The sequence below is a fragment of the Schistocerca nitens genome, chromosome 7 (assembly GCF_023898315.1).
Source record: "Schistocerca nitens isolate TAMUIC-IGC-003100 chromosome 7, iqSchNite1.1, whole genome shotgun sequence".
In the NCBI taxonomy this organism is placed as follows: domain Eukaryota; kingdom Metazoa; phylum Arthropoda; class Insecta; order Orthoptera; family Acrididae; genus Schistocerca; species Schistocerca nitens.
Window position 1 is genome coordinate 175,471,846 of NC_064620.1, and position 23,373 is coordinate 175,495,218.

General features: G+C 42.1%; 1 protein-coding gene and 1 non-coding gene across 2 annotated transcripts in view; both read left to right on the forward strand.

Annotated features, from left to right (window-relative positions):
- LOC126195328 (RNA-binding protein fusilli) overlaps positions 1 to 23,373 on the forward strand; it is a 1,033,937-nt gene that overhangs the window by 338,072 nt on the left and 672,492 nt on the right. Inside the window, exon 5 of the mRNA XM_049933898.1 lies at positions 15,215 to 15,267. The gene's annotated coding sequence lies outside the window, so the exon portion shown is untranslated. The remainder of the gene's footprint in view (positions 1 to 15,214; positions 15,268 to 23,373) is intronic.
- On the forward strand, positions 5,583 to 5,657 carry Trnat-agu (transfer RNA threonine (anticodon AGU)). Its single transcript has one exon. It is a non-coding gene; the product is annotated as a tRNA-Thr (tRNA).

A 23,373-nucleotide genomic window follows, 5' to 3' on the forward strand; every position in this document is an offset into this window, starting at 1 on the left:
GTCGCCTGGAGCAAAAGCAGGCGTCTGCCGCTGCACAGGAACCTGATGCGGCGGATGTAGCAAAGACATCAAGGTGCGATGAGGGCGACTGTGGAGCAACTCAGCCGGCGAGCGACCATCTCGGGGCTGAGAGCGATACGAGGACAAAAAGAGCAATAACGCGTCCTCCCGAGAATGAGACTCTTTCAACTTCAACATCTGTGACTTGTAAGTCCTGACCAATCGTTCAGCGGCACCGTTTGACTGTGGCGAAAACGGCGCGGCCGTCAAATGTTGAATACCATTGGCCTTGCAGAAGGACTGAAATTCTGCGGACAAGAATTGTGGGCCATTGTCGGAAACAATAGTCTGCGGAAGACCTTCAATGCAAAAGATAGCAGATAACGCTTGGATGGTGGCAGAAGACGTCGTGGAAGACATCTGGACAACAAAAGGAAAATTACTGAATGAATCTACCACAACCAACCATCGAGCATTCCAGAATGGACCAGCAAAATCGATGTGTAAGCGTTGCTAAGGGGAAGTGGCTTTTGGCCATGCAAAGAATTTCCGCGGTGGTGCGGATTGTTGTTCGGCACACGCCATGCAAGAAGAGCACATATTTGTAATCGCGGCATCGATTCCGAACCAAGTACAGTGCTGACGAGCAAGTTGTTTCGTTCTCACTATACCCCAATGTCGTTGGTGGAGAAGCCGTAAGACAGAGGACTGTAACGAACGTGGGACCACGACCCTGGACTGATCATTATCAGAACGCAACAGCAAAACACCACGTCGTACAAAAGGTCTCTCCTTGTGAGCAAAAAATCGGCGAACCAACGGATCCCCGATCCGTGACTTTGACAAGGGCCATTGCGTAGCAACAAAACACAGAACGGTAGCAAGGACAGGGTCAGCAGCTGTGGCTGTAGCTACACGACGAAAATCAATCGGAAACGATTCGACCACGTCATCAGTTTCCGCATCAATGAACATGCAAGCAAGTTCGGAGGAATCGAATGCTCTATCCTCAGCAACAGGCAAACGGGACAACGCATCGGCGTTTCCATGCTTAGCAGTGGACCGATACAAGATATCGTAGCGGTACTGCGAGAGGAAAATAGACCAGCGAATGAATTTCTGCGCTGTACGTGGAGGTACAGGCTTGTTCGGATGAAAAAGCGATGTCAAAGGTTTGTGGTCCGTGATGATGGTAAAGTGACGACCATACAAGAAATCATGAAACTTAGTAACACCAAATACGAGAGCCAATGCTTCTTTCTCGATCTGTGAATAATTTCTTTGCTCAGACGAGAGCAATTTGGACGCAAAGGCAATAGGGCGATCGTGCGATCCATCTTTGTGCGCAAGCACAGCACCGATCCCGAAATCCGATGCATCTACCATCAACAAAAGAGGTTTCTGGGGATCGAATGGCGTAAGGCAAGTATTGGAAAGCAACGCCGATTTCAACTGGCGAAAGGCGCGTTCGCAGTCCGTCGTCCAGACGAACGGAACACCTTTACGGCAAGTGATGAAGCGGAGCTGGAATGGAAGAGCCGTGCGGCACATTTGTTGTAATAATTAATTTTTCCCAGCACACTCTGTAGCTGCTTCAAATTCTGCGGCGAAGGCACGGAGGTGTTCTGGACTGGGATGTATGCCATGGGCATTGATTACACGTCCCAGGTAGGGTAAGTCACGAGCAGAAAACGCACACTTGTCCTTCCGCAAGCGAAGACCATTTTGTCACAAGACCTGAAATAATGTTCTGAGATTGGCTAAATGTTCTTCTTCCGTCTGTCCGGAGATCACAATATCGTCCAGATAGTTGACTGACGCACAAACAGTTTGCAGATATTGCTGAAACAGTGCAGTGGCAGATGCGCACCCGAATGGCAGTCGTTTGAATCGATACAAACCAAGATGCGTGTTAACCACCAAAACGCGCTGGGAGTCTTCGTCCACCGGTATTTGCAAGTACGCATCTGCTAGGTCCAACTTCGAAAAATATTTACCCGGGCACAGTTTGTCAAAAAGATCTTCCGGGCGGGGTAAAGGAAAAGTTGCAATCACTAATTGTGGGTTCACTGTTGCCTTGAAGTCCACACAAAGTCTCAATTTTCTGGAAGGTTTTGGCAAAATTACTAAGGGTGATGCCCAGAGAGAAGCCTGCGCACGTTCAATCACACCTTGTGATTCCAAATCGTTTAATGTTCTTGCGACCTCATCACGCAATGCATGGGGAACATTGCGCGCTCTGAAAAATTTGGTTGCGCGTGTACTTTCAGTTCCAAATGTGCTTTATAGTTCTTAGCGCAACCAAGGCCCGGTGCAAAAATGTCTGCAAACTCTTCACATAGACGAGAAACACTGTCTGAAGGCACAGTCTGGTTCACTGATAGGACCTGATTGACTATAGACAAGTGAAACAACTGAAATAAATCGAAACCAAACAAGTTCACTGCAGAAGAAGAATGAAGGACGTACAATGACACAAGTTTTGTTTGTCCTTTGTATGTTGCAAGAAGGCTGCACTGTCCTAACACAGGGAGCTCGTGACCTGAATATGTACTTAGCTTAACATGTGCGGCACGCAGCGGAGGTGTGCCCAGCTGTTTGTACGTGTCTTGATTGATCAGTGAAACTGCAGCTCCGGTATAGAGCTGGAATGGTATCACTTTGCCGTTAATGTCCAAGTCTACAAAAAGTTTATTGTCCTGCTGGCGACAAGAGCGACTGTCTCGTGCAATGTGAACTGACACTGGTACAAAGTCACTTGCGACTTGACGGGATTTCCGGCGCTGTCGACGCACACTATTTGTGGGACGAACACAGTCACTGGTAGAGAGAGTGGCACTGGTCGGAGTGGAATGAACTACATGAATTTCCATGGGCGAAGTTTCATGAGCCGGAGTATCCTTGGGTCGATTTTGGCGCGAAGCAAAGGGCCTGGAATGGTTGTGCGTGTCCGATCTGAGCTTTTTCTGGCAAACACTCTGAACATGTCCCTTTTTATTACAGAAAAAGCAAATAGCCTGGCGTGACGGGCAATTCTCACGCGAATGTCTAGTAGCACACCGTGGGCATGATTTTAGCACTGCATTTGCCTGCCTGCGCGGCACTCGTGGCTGAGAGCCGGGTGGCAGCTGTGCGGCCGGGCGCGAGGGCTGTTCACTGCTCCGAGCAGCTCGCCCAGCGGGCCGGTTAACGTGACACATGGCTGGTGAAGTTTCAAATGATTCCTGAGCAAAGTCAAGTGTGTCCTGCCGATCCAATATGTCCATCACTTGTTGAAGGGAGGGATTGACTAGTTTCAAAATCTGTTCCCTTATACAAACATCAGAAACATTCTATGCAATTGCATCACAGACCATAGTATCTGAATAAGGGAGTCCACATTGACACTCAAAAGCACAATCTCTAGTAAGGCCTTGCAAATTTGCAACCCACTCCCGATTAGTCTGGCCTGCCGTACGTTTTGTACGAAAGAAGGTATATCGTTTGGCAACTACATTGACTGATTCTTTGAAATATGCATCTAATGCAGACAAAATTTCGTCGTAGGACAGAGTTGCTACGTCGCGTCGGGGAAATAATTTGACTATTACACGGTACGTATTCACGCCTATGGAGGAAAGGAGAAAAGGCTGCCGCTCATTATCTTGAATTCTGTAGGCGGCGAGATGGAATCCAAATTGGCGTGACCAATCCGTCTAGCTTTCCAGTGCAGCATCAAAAGGACGAAAAGTTGGTGCAACTGCGTGTTGTGGCTGCGTTAGCGGTGGAGCGGCGGCTGCCGCATCGTTTTGCATTGCACGTTGACCCTGGACGAGCTGTCCAAGGGCATCCAGTAAGGCCTGCATCTGCTGATTCTGTGAGCGATAAAATTCGGACAGTACATCTGGAGATTGTGGCGAAGCCATTACACAAGTAAATCAGGGCAATATCGATAAGAACGCAGAAAACCTCGTCGCCAAAATGTTGTGGATTGGCATGAGATCCAACCCACTAATGGTAGAGGACGCCGAAAGGCACGTGTTTAAGCTCACGCAGGCTGGCGTGAGGTCTGGAACAGGACAAGGTAATTAGAACTTAGAAAAAAGGAGGTAACTGGTAGAATACTTAACTTTAATCCATTAGTGTTGAACGTAGCTCTTGTCTGTACATTCTTTACAATATTAATAGCAACTGATAATGGCGCCTTGCTAGGTCGTAGCAAATGACGTACGTAGCTGCGGGCTATCCTAACTATCGTCTCGGCAAATGAGAACGTATTTTGTCAGTGAACCATCGCTAGCAAAGTCGGTTGTACAACTGGGGCGAGTGCTAGGAAGTCTCTCTAGACCTGCCGTGTGGCGGCGCTCGGTCTGCAATCACTGATAGTGGCGACACGCGGGTCCGACGTATACTAACGGACCGCGGCCGATTTAAAGGCTACCACCTAGCAAGTGTGGTGTCTGGCGGTGACACCACAGTCACTCTCTCTCAAACTCTCTTTCAGCACAAAAAAGCGCCAAAAATTTTGTGAGGAATGCGAGATGAGAGCTGAAGCAGCTGGTTCCCCACTTTTCTGTCAGAGTCTTTTAAAGATGAACACACTCGACTATTTTTTACTCCGACAGGAAAGTCTTTCCGCTGGTTCCCTTCTTTTCCTTCCTGTAGTCTGGTGTGATGTTTATATAAAACTATAGGTCATTAAAGGTTTGACCGTTTATTTTTATATATCTTGACACCTGTAAACAACAAATAAGTACACATAATACAGGTGTAACACAAAATCGTTTGCTTTATATTGTTTCTGGATACTTTGCTCATCGATCGAAATTCATCTGAAACGCCCGGCTTAAAAGAGTAAAAATATCATTAGAAATATTTTATTGAATTTTCAATCTATCCAGTTTTACATAAGTTTTGGCAGTTATTTTATGTTCTTTTCGGGCATTTTAAGATATTTTTAGCTCTTTTTTGTCACTGCAGTACCACTTTGGGCATACTGAACACCCGTAGATGAACCTGTATCCGGAAGTTGGTTCAAGGACCAAAAACTTCATTTTTGTAGCGCAGGCCTACCTTATGGTATACAACTATGCAGCCTGGTCCGAGGCGCCTGCTTGGCAGTGTTTGCACAGCTAATGCCGTTTCCGGCCACCGTGCTCTCACATTCTAGGACATTTCTCGAATTCTATACGACAGGTTTCAACGTTAGCATTAACAAAAAGTATATGGTTCCGTTTAAAAAAAAACATACCTATTTCAATATCTCAGTTGATAACAGTGCTAAAAATGTTAACCAAACAAAAACATATGTGCCCGCCGACGCTGCAGCATTTGCCGAAAACCGCGTTTCGATATGTGTAACCGTTCAAGAGATGAAAGGGGTGCAACGTCTTACGTGACGCACCCTATGTATAATAACGGCTAGGTGACCAATGATCTCTTCAGTGCGGATGCATACCATGCTCGAACTCTTACGGGAATCGGCGAAATGCCGCGAGTAATGAGGACAATGGGCAAGGGGCACTATATTAGTAGCGTGTGCATGAGAATTTGGGTCTGACGAGAGGGTTGCTAGAGTAGGCCGTACAGTTGCAATGACCACTGACTCAGGATGGCTTAGTGGTCACAGCATCTGCCTAGTAAGCAGGAGACCCGGGTTCGAATCCCGGTCTGGCACAAATTTTCAACTTTCTCCATTGATTCCAATCAGTGCCCTCTCTCAACCAATGTCTGTAATTCCTTTGTGTCTTAAGAAATGATAGAAGTTGCCATCCCCAATAGTGGTACTCATGTTTCTTCGCGATTTTCTCAGGAATCGCCCATAAACAAGCGGTGCTGTTATAAGCTGCCTAATGTCCACCCTAGACCACACCTAATGCAAAGGAACCAACCGATTCTCTATTTGCGTGGGCGGGAGGAAGTGTCTCATGTTTGAATTTTGACCCTCTATCGAAGTATAGCTGCAGTAGGTATAAATACGTTTGCTAGGCCAACGAGCTTACCAAAAAGCTTGACTCCTTATGTCGTTGCTCAGTAGAAGTCGAAATATGACTCGCTGAAAAATAGCATTTTGGTGCACGACTTTTTGTAACGTATTAGTGCTGTACACCGGCAAGCAAGGACAGATTTTTTTTTTGTCCGGTGTATGTGCAGTGACATTACTCCAGGCACACACTCATATTGGGCGGACTATTTGGTAAGACACAGAAAACTAATCGGCCGCTACTTAGGAGTAAACCTCCCGCAATCGGAAACTTTCGTTGTCAGGCATATGGTGCCAAACGAGGCAGTCTACGCGGCGTAGAATTTAGTTGAAGGTTAATGTGCAGTTAACACGAAATTCATTAGAGATGTAACACTAAACCGGTTAGACAAGGATGTGGAATAAATTCATCATGGTTTTGATGAACTAAACGGGATGACACAGTGCATAAGGTATTGAGCTCGTTTTCGGATCGAGTGGGATTCTGATCCCTTCGCGTCATTCAGATTTATGTTTTCCGCCATTTCCTTTTGCAAAGAGTTCGCCGATTTCCTAACCGGTCGAATTCGAGTTTACGCTGCATTTCCAGTCAGAGCGTTGTCGACAGGACACTAATCTCTACTCTTCCCTTTTTCCTTTAGCGGAGGAAATACGGCAGTTTCTCTCATTGGCTGCTGTGGATGTATGTGCTCATTAATATGTAGCACTATAGATGCATTTATGTATTAACACTTGGGAACTCACACTTCAACGAAACTCTGATCTCTCAGTCTGCAGCATCTCACTACAGGACAGTATCGAGGGAGGGAAAATCACTTGTAGACAATAGTGAACCGTACAGTGAGCTGTTATGTTTGGCGGACAACTTTAAGGTGTCATCTCAGTAATTATCTGTATTACTAAACACCTAACACGGTTCAAAGTGCGAGGAAACAGTTACAGGTGGCCTATTAACGGCTTACAGGGGCATCAAAAATGTGAATTTTAATATTTCATTTAATTTTCAATAGATTGCATTTTGCATACTGCGTATTAAGTTTATAATTTAACTTGTGCTCCCAGACACGTTTCGCCTTACTTACAAGGAATCTTCAGGGGGTGTTCTGAAATATTACATGATTTCTTCGTTTGCAGACGTAGGTTATAGTTTGCATATATTGGTTACAGATTGAAAACAGTTCATTAACAATTTGTATAATAAAATGATAAAGTCCTTACTGATCAGCTTCTAATTCATTATTTGTAGGCCAAAACGCTTTCTCTCATGGGACAAACTGGTTGAAGCTTGCCGTTTTCCTTGTGGTAATTTTGTTTTCAGACATAGTACCTAACTGCCACTTTCTGTGTCTGGATTGTCATTCGTTTCTTAAGTGATGCCAGGTTTCTCAGTTTTTGCTTTCAACTGTTTTTTGTTTGTATATGTGTTGATGTAAGTTTTGTACGTGTGTACTCTTTTTTACACTGAAGCGCCAAAGAAACTGGTATAGGCATGCGCATTCAAATACAGAGATACGTAAACAGGGACCCCTGATATGTTTAGATACGACTCTGACAGGTGGCCCGTACGTAAGCATCCTGTCTGATCACCTGCATCCATTCATGTCCATTGTGCATTCCGACGGATTTGGGCAATTCCAGCAGGGCAGTGCGACACCCCACACGTCCAGAATTGCTACAGAATGGCTCCAGGAGCACTCTTCTGAATTTAAACACTTCTGCTGGCCGCCATACTCCCCAGACATGAACGTTATCCCTTAGGAGGAGAATGGGATTTGTGAGTGTCTATTGTAGTGCCGGCCACGACGTGCCAAATTCCATGCGGGCCACGAGGGGGCCAAGGCTTCGCTCTTATCGCTTTTAGACCTTCTTTCCCGAAAGTACTCGGTGCATTGCGACATTTCACTTAGAGTTGCGGTGAGGCATTTTACAGTCGGCTCAACTGTCTTCAGTTCGGCAGAATCGTGGTGTCAGCGCTATTTGTTTTCGCCATTTGTTTGTGGCATGAAGGACGTTCATAGATGCACTGGATGTTTGTACAAAAAGAGGTCGTCTAGTAATATATCGTCACAAGCCTTTGAAAATGAATGCGTATCGGAGAAGAGAGAGATGAGAATTCTTAACATATATATTACGCAGTCGCATAAGCGACTGGTACTGCAAATTTGCTAGGATACGATATTGCAATAACATGCAGAAAGAATTTAAAGATTTAGTTGACAAGAAAAGACCAAAGAATTACAACGATCGACAGTTGGGATTCATTGTTCAGTACATCAAGAAGTACTTTCTGCTAAATTTGCAAGCATGCAGCACGTGAAGATATCGGTGGTATGAACATTAAAATTTCTGAAGTCGCACGCATTATTCAACTGCCAGTTGCACTGTTTTCGATGAACTCGAACGAAGAGTATGGTGACTGCATGTATTACTGCAAAGTTCGTTGGTTAAGTCAAAGGGGAAACCTGGAAAGATTTTTCGATTTAAAACTTGTCATTGTTGAATTTACAAGGGAAAAAGGAGTGTATGAACGAAAATTACAAACCCGCAATGGTTTGCAGAGCTCGGATTTTAAGTAGACTTGACTGCACACTGGCCACGATAATATAGTGCAAGATGAGAAATAATTTCTTTCTGATTTGATGGGGATGCATTTAAAAAGAAAATCACGTTGTAGAAGGGACATATTTTGACAAAGAAAATACGGTTCCGCCAGCTCACTAGCGTTAAAGAAAGCGCGAGGTTTGAAGAAATCATTATGGTCTTGCAAGAATTACGACGATAGTTTTATAAAGGTTTTCAGGACACTGTCAGTCTTACAAATATTTTCGAGCCGTTTTCGAGACCGATTGCCGTTTCAGTTGAAAGTGCCCCTGTGCATGTGCATGTTTCACGTGCAAGGTAATTCCAGCTTTAATTACAAATGTTTATACGTTAAAACTGCCCAGGACGTCTGTATTGCTTTCGTCAGGTAGAGTTTCAAAGTCTCCATCATGAGGCTGCGAAAGTGCTACAATATTTCGATCGACATATTTGTGTGAAGGATCTTTTCCCGGTTATGAAACTAAATAAGTCTCGATTGCTTGGCAACTTGAATATGAAAATCTGTGAAATTTTCTGCGTCTGTCTGTATGCCGACAGTTCCTACCAGACAAAAATTATGTCTTCAGCGCGGCAATAATAATTAAATAATACTTAAAATTTGTCTGGTTTCTGATCTGTGTTGTTGAGAAATGTGAAATATAGAACCAAATCATATGCAGGACTACTGCACTGCCATTTAAATGCGGCGCATTTGCAGTTTCCGCATGTTTTCTCTCGTCACGTTCAGATAGTGTCGCTCGGCGTTGGGGGAAATGTGCACCAAAGCGGAGCGCTAAGGCACTCGTGCCAGTGCATGGCCCGGGAGCCGAAATCTTGGCCACCCGTGATCTGTTGGGATTTTTGTGTACTTTGTGATCAACAAGTATAAACAGTGGGGAATTAGCCATATTCATTTGGTCATTTAGCAGCAGCTTCTTTTCAGCTTTTGTTTTGTATATGTGATTATTTTCTTATAAGGTTGGAAAGTACCATTCGTTACTGGGAAAATAATGACAGACCTACCACAAGAGAGAAAGACATGAAAATAGAATAAACAATGAATACCAGCTCCTGAGCTTACAAGAAAATTATCATCCTTACAAAAAAAAAGGTCGAAAAGGAATTGCTACTAAATGACCAACTGAATACGACTAACCATTCACTGTTTACACTGATTTATCATGCAATACACAGAAATCTCAACAGATGATGCCAAATCGTATTCCTCTCCTAAGTATATAAATAAAACGTGGGAATAATAATAATAACAATAATAATCAAAAATTAATAAAAAGAATAAAAATAGAAAACAATATAGATAAAAAACAAAAACAGTACACACACAAAACTTACAACACCACATACAGACAAAAAACAATTGAAAGCAAAAACTGAGAAACTTGGCAACTCTTTCAGAAACGAATGACAGTCCAGACACAGAAAATGGCACTTATAGTGCTATGTTTCGAATAGAAAAGTACCGCGCGGAAAAATGCAAGCTTTCAAGCAATTTGCTATATGAGAGAATGCTGAATTTATTATAAGAACTTTAGTGAACTTTTTTCAATCTATAAAGAATATGTGCAAACTATAACCTATATCTGCAACCGAAGAAATCGTGTAATATTTCAGGAAACCCCCTGGAGATGGCTTGTAAATTAGGTGAAACGTGTCTGGATGCTCAAGTTAAATAAGTAGCTTAATGTGAAGCATGCAAAAGGCGTTTTTCTTCTATATTACTGCAATTTATATACAGCTGCTTCAAAACGGCCACCACAGGAAACTTGTTATTTCATATAATTATTGACTCAAATGGAAAATTTAAAATGCTGTCATAATTTGCTCATTAAAAGATATAATCTGATGTTAAAGATTTAACAGAGTAACACAAGTATTACAGTTAGAAAATATGTCAATGACTCGTGGCGCGCAAATTACCCAGACTACATTCATCGAATATTTGAGTTTGAGAGCACCTTCTTTAAACTTTTTGTCGCTTACATGGTTAGTGTCAAATATTTAACGCATTAACTCATTTGTAAAGAAATGAAACATTTGAAACTGTTTTATTCATGGGACTTAGTCTTTAAAGTGTTTGTGGTGAGGGAGGGGAAGGATGTTACTGGTGTTCTTACTAGATGAACAACTCTGTGTTTGTGTGTATCGCCTTATTCGCGGACAATGTACAGCAAACAGAAAAAATCGGTAATAGTCCACCGAGTGAAAAGGAAGACGTCAACTATTCCTGCACAAATTGTTTCATACCGTATTATTGTTTCAGAAGTGTACATTTGATCCGGAATCATAACTTACCAACACTAGACACGTCAGTTGAGAGTGATCCGCGATCCTTATTTCTATGAAATACACTTATTTTCAGTCTGTCGATCGCAGTATTACTATCTCAAAGTGGCCCGTTTTACGCAGTTTAACCCATCTTCAGATCAGAGGTTGCACTACCCGAAACTGATCACTTTGAGATAATAAGAAAGCGAATGACAGACTGAAAGTAATTATATTTTCTAGAATAATCTCATCAGACTCTGACTATAGGCTCGGAGCCCGTCGGGATGTGATGGCATTCCGTTGCACATCGATACTGAGACCAACACAGAGAGTGACGCATATGTTGTTAGGTGAGTCCTAATCAAATGTTATACCACTGGTCTACGAACGTGTGTAGGATTAGATTTAAGGAGAGTAGGGAATGAAACAATAAGACTTATTAAACTAAAAAAGTAATTTTACTGTGAATTAAGAACAAAACAATAATCCAAATTACTGTTGTTGGAAGATTTGCACCTGACGTTGAGCCAAAGAGAATTATTATTAGCACAGACCTGCCATAACGCGCGCTACTAACACTATTGCATCACATCTCCATATTTATGAGCAGGGATCGATATCAGTGTCCTTCCAAGATTGAAAACCTTTTCTAACTTCAATCACTTTTCGTACGCTGTAATATATGCTCTAAAACGTAGTGAAGGGTATGTTACACGCAGACACAGTTTTCTATAAAACATTTTTAAATAAAATGCGCGTGCTTGAGTAATAGCGAAATTTCATAGTGTCCGTGACAAACAATTATAAACCGGAACCACAGTTTTTCACTACATCATTTGTAATCAGGTGCACGATGTTGACTAATAGTGAGATTTTACTATAATGTGGTAAGGAGATGTTATGAAGCTAAGATGATAAGCACTCGTATGTAAAAACATCAGATATTTTTAGCGATTACATCTTTCAAAATCGAGGAAGGAATGTTGCGTTGTGAAAAATCACGCTATTTGAAAAATGGAAGTTTTAGCCATTTTCATACGAAAATTAATGCATATATTAAAAAAACTAACTGAAGTATCAGATCTGGCATACTCTTATTTAGAAATGCTTTTACAGTAATCGGCTTTATGTACAAGAAATCAAGTGCCTGTTTATCGATATTCAGAGATGTCTGTTATTTCTTTGCAAATAAAGACATTTACGGTACAAACGGGGAGAAGAATAAGCTAGCGGTTAATTTCGTAACAGTCTCTGTACGATCTTTCGTAAGAACATATTTCCGTGCCGGCGTCCTTGTACTGCTCTTGTCATTCCAACCGCGTAGCTCTCTAAACGAGGAAATATTGAGCAAGCTTACGAGCTTTCGTGGGGAGCCGATTTTGGGAGCGCCTGTCTGTAGTGCGACTGCAACCCGCAGTACAAATGAGTGTGGCGGGTCAGACTATATGTCCGAAGGAAGGAAGAAGGGAAGAAAGATTATGGCTTAACGTATTGTTGGTGACTGTAGAAGGAAACCGCCATTCCTTTTTGAGAGAAACTATCCCATCATTTTCCGTAATCGATTTAGGGAAACTTCGGAAAACCAAAAGCACTGCCGCCGTCGGAAACCATGGAAAATTAAAAGCATTGCCGCCGTCATCCTGAATATGTGCCCAATGTGTTTGTAATCACTGCGCTTCCTCACTTGGTACTACACGTCCGACCTTCTCTGCATTATGTGTATATTCATACTGGGGGGGGGGGGGGTTGTTAGGAAATAATCACATGTTTCGAATGCTAATCCAATATAGTCTGGGAGAACGGTGATTTCTATAAGATAATTTTTTCCCTGTTGAAGGATTTCAATATTCTGTTTCTTTAAAAGAAAAATAATTGGAGTGTTTAATATGCTGATACCTAAGTGTCAGAAACTTATGGTTGGCTCCATATAATGTGTAAATTTACTTTACGCAGTGGCCTCAAACCTTCCGTCGTCCTATACTCACGAAACTTGGCGGCGGTGAAAGTCGAAAACCATGCTTCATTAGGAGTAGATGACACTGAACTCTTTGTATCGCGAAACTTGCGGCAGAACCAGAAGTCATAACGCGTTCAGCCAAAGATGAGTCTGATGAGGGCAGCGTGTTGTCCGGCACACCTATCCAGCGACCAGGACCAGGAAATGTAGTGGCGAAGGAGTCACGGACTGAGCGGCCACCATATAGTCTTGTTCCATCTTGCTAGAAATATGTCATCACTCTGACGTGGTAGTTGATCGATATCATACTGGTGCATTTTCTCCAGTAGACCTTTGATTGACTGTGACGTGTTGGAAATTGGGAACCGATTACACAGCTGACATAAAATTCAGCTTTAGCGAGTGACATTGGTGCCTACTTATGAATATCGCGCAACCCGGTCTGTTCATACAACGACAGGAATGTGTGCTCTTCCAGGAAGCAGTTTCCTGTGTACGCACCCTTCACGTTATCCAACACGGTGTCCAAGATGTCCACTAACTCCCCAGGTGAGGAGAGTCACCACATCTGTACCCCGTAGGTTCTGCTTGAAACGGGCAGGAGGAGGAGGAGGAGGAGGGGGGGGGGGTCGGCGTCTGTTCCGGTCTGCTTTTTTGGCTGCGTCAGTAAAAAATGAAATGAGCGTTTGGCGTCATTGGCCGGGAGGCCCCTTACGGGGCAGGTCCGGCCGCCTTGGTGCAGGTCTTATTACATTTGGCGACCTACACGCCGGATGGGGATGAAATGATGATGAAGACAACACAACACCCAGTCCCTGAGCAGAGAAAATCCCCGACCCAGCCGGGAATCGAACCCGGGCCCGTGGGACGGCAATCCGTCACGCTGACCACGCAGCTATCGGGGCTGACGGCAACGTCAGTGACCAGATGCGACAACAGGTGGAGATAACTTTGAAGACAGCGTCCGAAAATGACGTCCAACACCTGTATCATCCAGCTGTCGGCTATGGAGTCAGAGCTTGAGCGCACAGCTTACGACTGGTCAAACCAGCTGCAGCTATGAGGAGATTATGGCCGAGGTATATTGCTACCCTGTTGTGGAGCGTTTAGCTATACGTGTTGACTGTAGTAGCCGTACAAATAAGAGAAAATGGAAGAAGGCAGAGAAGAATACGGACAAATAAACAAAATGCTTGGAGAACCAGAAGGACATTTGTTAGCACTAAAGAATTTCAGAGCTATAGAACGACAGCAGAGGTGAAAGTTTCTGCATAAGTACTGCGCCCTGCATCTAGTTGAACCTGTAAACTGTGCTCAGACCTAAGTCTCTCTGTACAGTTTATACCCGTCCCCCCCACCCCTCCCCATCCACCCAATGGGCTTCTTTGCCTTTTCCTAATTAAATGTTCCGTGATGCCCTATCAAACTTTCCCCAGTTGTAAAATTGTTCCATAATGATATTTTCTCCACAACTCAGGATAGTGCTCGATCTGCCCGTCTCAAAAGAAACTTTTGTTCTCTTCTTATCTAAACTGTATATCGTCTACGTTTCATTTCCCTGTAAGGATACACTTCGGGTCATATTCGATGTTAACATATTTTTTCTTTTTGAGAAAGGATTTTCTTGCTGTTGCCATTATCTATTTTATATCGTCCCTACTGCGATCATCATCAACTGTTTTTCTGCCCGAATAGCATATCTCGTCTATTACGTTCAGCGTCTTATTTCGCAGTCAGATTCCCTCAGTTTCACCTTATTGAACTCGACTGCTCTCCATTATGCTCATCTTCTAGCCTATTTTTCAATACACTATCCAATCCGTTCATCTGACGTTCATAGTCCCTTGCTGTCTGTGATAGAATTACGGCGCTATCAGCAAACTTGAACTTTTTATTTCTTCACCTCGAACCTTTAATTCCTTTCCAAGTTTCAACGTGCTTTCCCTTGCTGTCTTTTCGATGCAGATTGAATCTTTACATCATGTAGGTGAAGCTGAAGTGAATAAAATATTAGTCTGTTGATTTTCGTTTCCAAGTTGCGTATAACGTTCAACTCTTGACAAAGAAGACACTTTAGAACTAATTACAGCGTGTACAGAAACACATACACAATTTTCCACTTCCGCCGTAATGTAATTGCTTGAACTTTGAGTGTTCTGCCACTTCAGTAAGTAGTCTTTGCCTTGCATCAGACAATGATATATGTAGACAGACGTTGTTTACAACGGAAAGCCGTTGAGCTCCACCTTCTTCATGCCTCTAGCCGAAAGGGCAGATTTTTGCTAACCAAATGAAAACCACATGTACTATTTTTTCGGGTATGTTTATTGTTTGTACTTGACGCTTACTAGCAAATAAAAAAAATCCCTTGTACCTGGCCTGTATGTTGTGAAACTTCGATTAATTACTGTAATCTTCTTTCCTTTCAGCTGGCCAAGCAGCCGTTAGCAACTGAAAATACTACAGCAGCTGCCGCTCCGAGGTAAGAGAAAGCAGACATTATTTGTAATGATTTCAAAGTTTATGGATTTGTAGCCGAATTAATGTTGTTATTTTCCTTTCACGATACTTCGACAAATTTCCTAGTTGTCTTCATTCGGCCTCGACTGGAGATTTCGTTACCCGCTGAGTGAATTCCGACCAAACTGAGAATGGGAGGCGCTGCGCGGCTTTCTAGCGATTGTCCCGACGCCGTCAAAGAATAAAACTATATCACAGAGATAAAAGACCAACTACAGTGCTGTACCAAACAGCTTATAGGTAAAGAAACTGTCAGAAAACAATATCCTTCACGAAAAACCGCCTGAATAGGTGCTTCTGTAAGAGTGATGAGCATTTCTCAGTTTTCCGACAAGATTTAACCAAATTGAACGCTGGATCACATGATTTACTAAACTGAAGCCTCCGTCCTTGATAAAACTTTAACTACTCTAATCTCGGTTGCCTAAGGTGTGTGTTTTCCCGACTACAACTGTTAATATAGTCATTTTTCTTACTGTCCTTTGAATAATCTCGTTATTGAAACAAGGCCACCAGCCTTGCTTGTGTATCTGAAGTCCACCCTGTGACGTAGCTTATTGTAATTGAGCCCTTTATTTATTTTATTTTATTAGTTTTTTTAAAAATGTATTGCGGTAATTCAGACAATATAATATCATCTCAAGCACTAGTTTATAGAAATACTATACGGTATCGGGAGGCTGTTCACACTGCCAGAGAGAACTGGAGCAGCTTATTTGTGCCGTATGGTGCTTACTGCAGGTCGGTTATATGAGGAGTGACTTTCTACGCGAGAGGTACTTTGCTCGCAGACGTGTAGATCTTAAATGACCCGGAGAAGGGGCACCAAACAGTCGTAACTTTACAATAATAACTCATTTTTGATACAGAAGATGTCAGAGGTGATTCCCAGCCATTGGTTTTAATTGTGGTTTTAAGACAGTGCAGTAAAACTTCAACTTTTGCCAAACAGGTGACGGGAAAATTTACACGTTCAGCGGTTAGATACAATCCATGTGACAACTCCATGTTGACTAGGAACATAAGTAATCTTTTACCATTTTCGGGCTATTTATTTTTATGAATATCAGAAGTGCGCTGCTGTAAACTTTACGGTGTCTATTTACAATAAGTGCACGATAATCGCATCTGATATTTTTTTAGATTAACGATAACTTTTCTCAAATCTGTAACGCGAAGCTGTTAGGACGAGGTAACGTCAGCTTGTCTCCTTGCCCTATATATCTGTACGGTATTAAGGTCAGTGTTCTCGGACGAATCTGTTTTCTTCCAAGCGATTCCACATATGTAACCATCAAATAAAATACTTTATACTGTCCAAGCACCTGTATCCATTTAGTGATCAAGCAAGAGAGATAATATTCTATTGGATACCAGAGCTTGCTGGAGACCAAGGAAGTGAAAAAGCTGACATAATAGTCAAGCAAATTTGTCGGGAACACACTGCTGGAAATGTTGGAAAATAATCTGCAGTCAGTGAAACAAACCATTTGGCGTAAGATCGTCCTTCCTAGAATGGAGGAGGGATAAAGTAGCAATGACATGTCTTCGTGTAGGCCATTCACACATCACTTTATCTGCTGGCGAGAGGACATATCAGTTAGTGATGCTTGAGTGGTATGCGTTTCAGTTCACGGCTTTTAACTGAGTGTACTTTATATTCTGTCACCATTACAGGCTTCAACTGAAATGGAATCCTTTCCTCTATTGTAGCTGACGACGAGACTAGTGAGGTTCGCGTTTCAAAACTTTGTGTGAATTGCCCAGAATGCAGAGTGACGAACTCATACAAATACTGTTTAGTGATCATCCAGCATTATATATCTACCGTAATATTTTAATATCATCTTGCTTGAACTCTGCCCTCAATTCGTGTGTGTGTGTGCGTGTTTTTCAGGTAGGGAATTTTAGGAAAACATCGTATTTGAATTCCGCTACAACTTATTAATACTTCGTCTCATTAGACTTTACCATAGATGCTAAAGACCCCGATGTAGTTTTCCCAAACAAATCATCATCGTCGCCTAATCATTTATATAGGAAAATCAAGTGTAATGAATAGCTGCTGAAACAAAGAGCAGATGTGCACAACGCGAACCAGCTCTAACAGCCGCCGAGCTCTCACATGAATCTAGAGGCATCAGTGAGCGATAAGCGGTAAACGTAAGCCAGATCAGCGCGATGTAGCAGTGGTGGACAGGAATGTGCATCAAACGCGATCGTTCGAGAGTTTAGTGGGAATTCTTCGCTGCCGTTATTCTGTGAAGGCTGTTTCTTCGGGCGTTTTCGTTGGTCCAGTATTAGTGGTCATTCATCTGGCGGTGTTCTCTCGTGTCGATCTGAAACACGAAAAAAGCTACGTTACTGGGACTATGCTGGAAAGGTCAAGCTCAATCAGCCAGACTCGTAACGTCACAGCGCTGCACACTGCTACTCACATTGCGGACGTGTCACTCCAGTGTTCTCGCATCATTAACATCTGCATATATAATCTACAAGCTTCTGTACAGTGCATGACGGAGGGTAAATCGTATCAATATTATCGACTTCGTTTTCTATTCCTTTCGCGTATTGAGCGAGGAGAAAATGACGGTGTGTATGCCTTTTATGTCCCCCAATCTCTCTTATTTTATTCTGATTCTGCCTTCGATACATGCGGAATGACGCCGGATTAGTGGCCACACGGTCTTCTTCTATTAACGGTTCTCTAAATTTATCCGCAGGGTTTGGCTGAAAGGATTCCCATTTTGGTTCCCTGAGTATTTCTGTTGCACTTGCGTATCGGCTAAACGGACCCGTTATGATGCTAACAGCGCGTCTCTGAATTATTCCATGTCTGCTTTCACGCCTACTAGATAAGGATACCAAACAATGGAACAAAGGAATTGGCCGCACTGTCGTTTTGCATGCTATTTTCTTTTCAGATGCATTACATTTTCCCAGAACATTTCCTCCATTTGCCTTTCCTGATAATCATCTCATTTCATATCGCTTCTTCATAATACCAATAAAGACTTATACGATTTGACGTGCTTAAGCTGTTCACCACTGATCAGGTTGTTTCTCTTTGATATACAGGGTGTTTAAAAAATGACCGGTATATTTGAAACGGCAATAAAAACTAAACGAGCAGCGATAGAAATACACCGTTTGTTGCAATATGCTTGGGACAACAGTACATTTTCAGGCGGACAAACTTTCGAAATTACAGTAGTTACAATTTTCAACAACAGATGGCGCTGCAAGTGATGTGAAGGATATAGAAGACAACGCAGTCTGTGGGTGCGCCATTCTGTACGTCGTCTTTCTGCTGTAAGCGTGTGCTGTTCACAACGTGCAAGTGTGCTGTAGACAACATGGTTTATTCCTTAGAACAGAGGATTTTTCTGGTGTTGGAATTCCACCGCCTAGAACACAGTGTTGTTGCAACAAGACGAAGTTTTAAACGGAGGTTTAATGTAACCAAAGGACCGAAAAGCGATACAATAAAGGATCTGTTTGAAAAATTTCAACGGACTGGGAACGTGACGGATGAACGTGCTGGAAAGGTAGGGCGACCGCGTACGGCAACCACAGAGGGCAACGCGCAGCTAGTGCAGCAGGTGATCCAACAGCGGCCTCGGGTTTCCGTTCGCCGTGTTGCAGCTGCGGTCCAAATGACGCCAACGTCCACGTATCGTCTCATGCGCCAGAGTTTACACCTCTATCCATACAAAATCCAAACGCGGCAACCCCTCAGCGCCGCTACCATTGCTGCACGAGAGACATTCGCTAACGATATAGTGCACAGGATTGATGACGGCGATATGCATGTGGGCAGCATTTGGTTTACTGACGAAGCTTATTTTTACCTGGACAGCTTCGTCAATAAACAGAACTGGCGCATATGTGGAACCGAAAAGCCCCATGTTGCAGTCCCATCGTCCCTGCATCCTCAAAAAGTACTGGTCTGGGCCGCCATGTCTTCCAAAGGAATCATTGGCCCATTTTTCAGATCCGAAACGATTACTGCATCACGCTATCTGGACATTCGTCGTGAATTTGTGGCGGTACAAACTGCCTTAGACGACACTGCGAACACCTCGTGGTTTATGCAAGATGGTGCCCGGCCACATCGCACGGCCGACGTCTTTAATTTCCTGAATGAATATTTCGATGATCGTGTTATTGCTTTGGCTATCCGAAACATACAGGAGACGGCGTGGATTGGCCTCCCTATTCGCCAGACATGAACCCCTGTGACTTCTTTCTGTGGGGACACTTGAAAGACCAGGTGTACCACCAGAATCCAGAAACAATTGAACAGCTGAAGCAGTACATCTCATCTGCATGTGAAGCCATTCCGCCAGACACGTTGTCAAAGGTTTCGGGTAATTTCATTCAGAGACTACGCCATATTATTGCTACGCATGGTGGATATGTGGAAAATATCGTACTATAGAGTTTCCCAGACCGCAGCGCCATCTGTTGTTGAAAATTGTAACTACTGTAATTTCGAAAGTTTGTCTGCCTGAAAATGTACTGTTGTCCCAAGCATATTGCAACAAACGGTGTATTTCTATCGCTGCTCGTTTAGTGTTTATTGCCGTTTGAAATATACCGGTCATTTTTGAAACACCCTGTAGATAGTCGCCCAACCGACTAGGGCAGTTCCCTTTCCTGAAGCCGTCCATCCGATTGGCTACAGCTTATTCTGCATTATTTTACATTTTAACATATTTAAATAACCAAAGCTTGACCACTTTCACATTATAAATAAAGTAACAATAATATCCATTACATAATAAACGTTAAATTCTTTTACATAAAACCAATACAATTTCCTTCGTAGCTTTGAATGCCACGGCCAGTAGCCTTGCACCAATGTGCTTTCCGATAAATAAATAAAGAACAGAAGTGACTGTTATGCACTAAACCTTACAACAATTATTCTATTACCTAATGATTCAATAAGGTGTCACGCTGTCATCGTTCAATGTGTTTTGTATGGAGGAAATGATGATCTGATGCTTAACTGTAAATACTGATAATTTAAAATTACTATATCTTTTAAACAAATAAAGTTACAGAGTTGATATGTACAACGTTTGTCATTTTAGTGATGCGCTTCTATATGAAATATCGGTCGTTAAGATTGACCAAACCGTTCAGATTTTAGCCTTCAGGTCTTTGTTACAAAACTTGTTTATTTCACTTTAACAGTAAATGCTAAACTATTATAGATATGATCAATATTCAAGTTTTATTAGGATCACCATGAAATTTTATAGAGGATGGCAGATTAAAATTACTGTGGCTTCGTTCCCTGCGCTACTATAGAATTAAATAGGTTTCATAAATGTTTCCCTTTATGGCCGATCTTAGGTCCGCCATATTTAACACTGATACGTCTCCTGAGCCACAAACGGTTTCTACGGGGTTTCCCTATGACGTAGATTCTCGTCTGTCTCACTCGCACACTACAGCGCTTGGGCCTCAATAGACGCCTGTGAGTTTCCCCATCTCGTGGTGAATCTGCGTCCTTTGTGGCACGCGGTCCTGAGCGACAGGGTTCGTTTCACACTGCCTGAAGACTGACGCTTTCGGCCATATACTTAAATGAGGGCGGAATGCTCGTTAAGGGGCTCCGGAAAGGCTCAAAATCATGAGAAGTTCAATTTTTACTTTTTTGCGTTTTCTGAATCTGCAGACTATTACCTTTTAATAGACATATAATTTATTCAATTCCGAAGACTACAACTATTTTTAAATTTTTTCTGAAATGTGTTCTACATGGGCGTGACCCACTGTGGCGCTGTTAAACTGCTGTCAAATGGTGTTATTATTAACGTCCGTGTTCGTGAGGTACATTTTAGTGATGTGAGATAAAGTATGTGTTGTGGCTAACCTGTGATGGTTCAATATATATCGCTGGTGTGATTGTCGATTGTTTCATGTTTATTTACTCTGTCGTTATCTCGAAAATATTCGTAATTAATTCTGTTTCTTGAGTCTCTGTTTTGTTGAAGTATAATAATGAGTAAAAGTAAAGTTATTAGAAATCCTCTGAAGGCTTTTAAGAAAAGGAGAAATGTTGGAAAGCCAAAGGTATTTAGAAATATGGGAATGAAGATAGGTTCTAACATGGTACGAGCGATGCTTGCTTTAGACAAGGAACGCCTTCGGGCTGCAGACAGGGCTGTAAAGAGTCTAGAAATACAAGCAAGAGTAAACAGGAGGAGGAACAAGAGGAAGCTGGAGGAGGAGTTTGCAGAGGATGAAGATAATCCATCCTATGGACCTGGAATGCACTAAAAAGTTAATCCAATCTTTGTCGCTCGATTCCCAAAACTTTTATTTTCTCATACTAATTACATGTTTTCTAAGGATCTTCCAAACATATTTGTTTCAAACTTTCAGTAAATGTTACACAGTACCTTCTGCATAATTTAACACAGCCTTTTTCCAAAACACTGTATATTTTTGAATATATAAATAAAAAATTGCAAAAAATGTTGTGAATTTTCATTACAATTGAAAAAAAATCATCTTTAATAACTGAACTAAAATTTTGTAAAATCCCTGAGTTAAGTTGTAGCCCATATTCCAATAAATAATCTGTAAAAAGTTCAACTTCCTACCTCAAATACTTTGTGAGGAAAGATGTAATTTATAAGCGTTATTTTAACATTGCAAGTATAGGGCGTTCCGGAGCCCCTTAACTCACACACCTCCACTCAACAACATGTTGGCGTGCCATATATGTTATGAAGTAGCACCCAGATTTATAAGATACAAATTCTTAATACAATAACATAAATATCCTAAGCGCCAGATCAATAGTGTAATTTTTTGTTGTGATGTTGATGCAGCATCCTTTAAACTTAAATAAACTCAAATCTAACATAAATTATGAATTGCGGCATATTGATTGAATGCCAAATATAACTATACATTTATCAAAAGTGACTGTCCATCGAAATGCCGAAGAGATGAAGAAATATTAGCGCCCCTGCGCTCACTTTCACAGAAACCTTTTTGTCACAACGAAGTCTCCACCGGTGCTCCACAGATTCGGAGCCGAGTACCCCGCCGAAATTGTGTATGGCTCTGCATTCCATCGCCAACGTTTTTCGGGAACAAATCTGTTGAATTTCGAATCGGGTGTAGATACCAGAAAACAAACACTTTCCGAAACCACCTAGGATCTGCATGCTCGTAAATTATTCAATGATTCTGGCACATTATTCAAGTCCCACTAGAGACATGCATCTCGTGACAGATTCCCAATCGACTTCATCGGCTAATTAATATTTTCTTTTAATTTAAATAACTCCCTTAGACAAAAAACGTAACAACAAATATGAACAAATCTCTCCCCTCGTTTAATTCCGTGCAGTGAAGTTGCTTACACTAATTGTTACCCCATACAACAATAAATTATTCCCCCAAAATATTCTCAGATAAGTTGACAAGCATACATCTGTCTTCCTAGGTAAGCATTATTAATTTTCATTTTCCAAATTTCTCCTACCTCCATGCACCCAAATTGGCGTGATCATAACTTATAACTTGGAAATTACAACTAACATAAAACCATCCAAAAACTTAAGCCGAACACATACACACAAACAAATAAATACTTTGTATACCCCCAAAAACCTAATTTATATGCATAAAGTGCACAGATTTTTTGACTTGGTACCATTCACCAAATAACTGAGTTCTCCGACCACTTCGCACCCAAATGTGCGTCTAAACTATCTCTTTATAATTGGAGAGACCTTGTGCCCCCCCCCCCAAAAAAAAAAAATTATCCTTGTGCGACCAAACAACAAACAAGCTACAATGAATCCTGAAATAAAACGTTGCAAATTACCCCTCGAAATAATCTTATAATCTAAACACAGATACACTTATTTCTTAACGTACTTTCCTCTTCTCTTCCATCTCTAGAGTACACATATCCTGCTCGATCCACCCCTCAATTTCGTACTCGTCTCAAAGTAATTCATTAAATGCTTCTTCCGCCCCAATTTCATTTTTTTTCCCCTTCCAGACCTCTCGCTATGTTAAACTTCTCTCGAGT